Raw genomic sequence first — 3,875 nt, 5'->3', positions numbered from 1 at the left:
GAAAAAAAAAAAAAAAAAAAAAAGAACACAAACAACAACAAAGTAGGAGGCTTCACACTCCCCAATCTGTAAATCTACTATAAGGCCACAGTAGTCAAAACAGCCTGGTTTCCATACAATGGCAGACACATAGACCAATGAAATAGAATTGAGAACCCAGATGTAAATCCATCCACCTACAGACAGCTAATCTTTGACAAAGTGCTGAAATCCATTAAATGGAGAAGAGATTTTAAAAAATGGTGCTGGCAAAATCAGACATCCATATGCAAAAAATGAAATAGGATCTATATCTCACCGCATACACAAAAACTAACTCAAGATGGATCAAAGATGTAAATGAAAATCTAAAACCATAAAGATCATCAAAAATAAATAAATAAAAATAGGGCAAACTTAGAGGCTCTGATACATGGCATAAAAATGCTGTCAAACATAACTAAAAATAGACAAAAAGCAGAAGACAAACCAGATGACTGGGATCTCCTAAAAATTAAAAATTTATGCACATCAAATGACTTTGTCCAAAGAGTAAAAAGAGAACCTACAGACTGGGAAAAAAAATTCTGACAATGATATATTGGACAAGGGACTAATGTCTAAAATTTGTTTAAAAAAACACTTCAACACTTCAACAACAATAAGACAAACTACCCAATTAAAAAATGGGCAGGGGACATGAACAGACACTTCACCAAAGAAGATATTCAGGCGGCTAAAAACAGATCATCAAGAGCTCTGGTAGCATAGTGCCTAAGGCACTTGATTGCTAACCAGAAGGCTGGGGATTCAAACCCACCAGGCACTCCTCAGAAGGAAGGTTGGGCAATCTACTTCCGTAGCGATCCTGCCTCAACAACCCAAGGAGGGGTCGCTATGAGTCGAGTCTGACTCGACGGGACATAACAACAACAACAACAACAACAAACAGATAAAGAAATGCTTGTGATCATTAAAATCACAAATCAAAACAACAATGAGATATCATATAACCCTAGAATTAATAGCAAAATTCAAAAAACAGAAAACAACAAATGCTGATGAAGGTATAGAGAGACTAGAACCCTCATATACCACTGGTGGAGTTATAAAATGATACAATCATTGGAGAGAGTGGTATGGTTTGTCCTTAAAAAGCTGTAAATAGAAATACCACATAATCCAGCAATCCCACTACTCAACATATATCCTAGAGAAATAAGAACCATGACACATATAAATGCACACCTATGTTCATTGCAACATTATTCACAATAGCAAAAAGATGGAAACAACCTAAGTGCCCATCAAGAAAAGAATAGATAAATAAACTATGGTACATACACAATGGAATACAATGCACCATTAAAGAATAACAATGAATCTGTGAAACATTTCATAACATAGATGGACCTAAGGACATTATTCTGAGTGAAATGAGTCAATTCAAAAAGACAAGTATTGTATGAGACCACTATTGTAAAAAGTTAAGAAAATGTTTACACAAAGAAAGAGTCATTCTTTGAAGGTTTCCAGGATGGGAGACAAAGGAAGGGGAAATCACCAACTAGAGGGTAGACAAATACTAACTTGTGTGAAGGGAAAGGCAATATACAATAAGAGGGAGATCAGCACAAAATGATGAAGGAAGTCACAAGAGTTAAAGACAACAATGGCAAATATTGTCACACATACAATCCTGATATAAGAGTAATCACAATAATCTACAAGTGGATGCATAGATAGACACTCAATCTAAACAGGGGTGGGAGTGGAATGGAAATACACCCATGAATGTATATAGATTTGACAGAGGATATCTCCACCTATGTATTTATATGTGCTGCAATGTATCCATGAATGTAGTAGAGCATCACATGATCAAGAACCAACAGTATTGAAGGAAGAAGTTGAAGCCACACTGAACAAATTGGTGAAAAAGAAGGGTCTGGGAATTGACAGAATACCCACTGAGATGTTTCAACAAATGGATGCCACACTAGAGGCACTCAATGCCATGATATCTGGAAGACAGTTACCTGACAAACTGACTGCAAGAGTTCCATATCTGTACCCATCCAAAGAAAGGTGATTCCACAGAATGTGGAAATTATCAAATAATATCATTGATATCACACTCAAGTAAAATCTTACTGAAGATAATTCAAAAATGGTTGCAGCAGTATATTGACAGAGAACTTCCAGAAATGCAACCTGGATACAGAAGGGGACGTGGAGTGAGGGATATCATAGCTGATATCAGGGGATCTTGGCTGAAAGCAAAGAATAGCAGAAAGATGTTTACTTGTGTTTTATTGATTATGCAAAGGCATTTGATTGTGTGGATCATAACAAATTATGGGTAACATTGAGAAGAATAGGAATTCCAGAACACTTAATTGTGCTCATGAGGAACCTGTACATAGACCTGGAGGCCGTCATTCCAACAGAACAAGGGGATGCTGCATGTTTTGAAATCAGGAAAGGAGTGTGTCAGTGTTGTGTCCTTTCACCATACCTAATCAATCTGTAAGAGCTCTGGTGGCATAGTGCCTAAGGCATTTACTGCTAACCAGAAGGCTGGCAGTTCAAACCCACCAGCCACTCACTGGAAGGAAGGTTGGGCAATCTACTTCCAAAGACATACTTCCTTGGAAAACCAAGGAGGGGTTGCTATGAGTCAGGACTGACTCAATGGCAGTGAGTTAGGCTTTTTAATTCAATCTGTATGCTGAGCAAATAAACCAAGAAGCTGGACTATATAGAGAAGAATGTGGCATCAGGATTGATTATAATTCTACCAGCAGTGTATGAGAGTTCTAGCACCTCTACACCTTCATCATTAACCTGAGATATGCAGACAACACAACTTTGCTTGCTGAAAGTGAGGATGACTTGAAGGACTTACTGAAGAAGATTAAAGACTTCAGTCTTCAGTATGGATTACACCTCCATATAAAGAAAACAAAAACCCTCACAACTGTAAGGATTATTGCTTGATTCTACAATCAACACCAATGGAAGCAACAGTCAAGACATCAAAAGATGTATTGCATTGGGAAAATCTGCTACAAAAGATCTCTTTTGAGTGCTGAAGAGAAAAGATATCTCCTTGAAGACTAAGAAGCACCTAACCCAAGCCATAGTATTTTCAATCACCTCATGTGCATGTGAGAGCTGGAAAATGAATAAGGAAGACCGAAGAAGAGTTGATACTTTTGAGTTGTGGTGTTGGCAAAGAATGCTGAAAGTACCATGGACTGCTAAAAGAACTGACCAATTTGTCCTGGAAGAAGTGCAGCTGGAATGCTTTTGGAAGAGAGAATGGCCAGACTTCATTTCAGCTACTTTTGTCATGTTGTCAGAAGGGACTATGTTTGGTATCATGCTTGATATCATGCTTGGTAAAGTGGAGGGACAACGAAAAAGGTGAAGGCCCTCAAGATAGATTGACACAGTGGCTGCAGCAGTGGCCTCAGGTATAGTAGGAATCGTGAGGCTGGCACAGGACTGGGCAATGTTTTCATAGGGTCTTTATGAGTTGGAGACAACTCAACAGCACATAAAAACAACAACAAAATAGAGCATATGGGGCAAAGTTATGAAAACTTGTTATCCAAAACCAAACACCTTGAAAGAATGAGTTTCTGGGCATGGGAGCTCCTAACCATAGTTTCAGGGGACTCTAAGGTCAATTGGCATAATATAGTCTACAAGGATGACGTTCTCCATCCTACTTTAGTGAGTATCAACTGAGGTCTTAAAAGTTTGTGAAAAGAGTTCTGGCAAGATGGCGGACTAGGCAGAAGGACTGCACAGACCCTCTTCAACAAAGAAAAGGGAAACCAATTAACACAGACACAGAAGATAATCTTGGACCCCTGAGCCTTGAAGGG

The sequence above is a fragment of the Orycteropus afer genome, unplaced genomic scaffold (assembly GCF_000298275.1).
Source record: "Orycteropus afer afer isolate SDZICR_OR568_19922 unplaced genomic scaffold, OryAfe1.0 scaffold00234, whole genome shotgun sequence".
NCBI lineage: Eukaryota > Metazoa > Chordata > Mammalia > Tubulidentata > Orycteropodidae > Orycteropus > Orycteropus afer.
Note: the sequence above shows the minus strand (reverse complement) of the source record.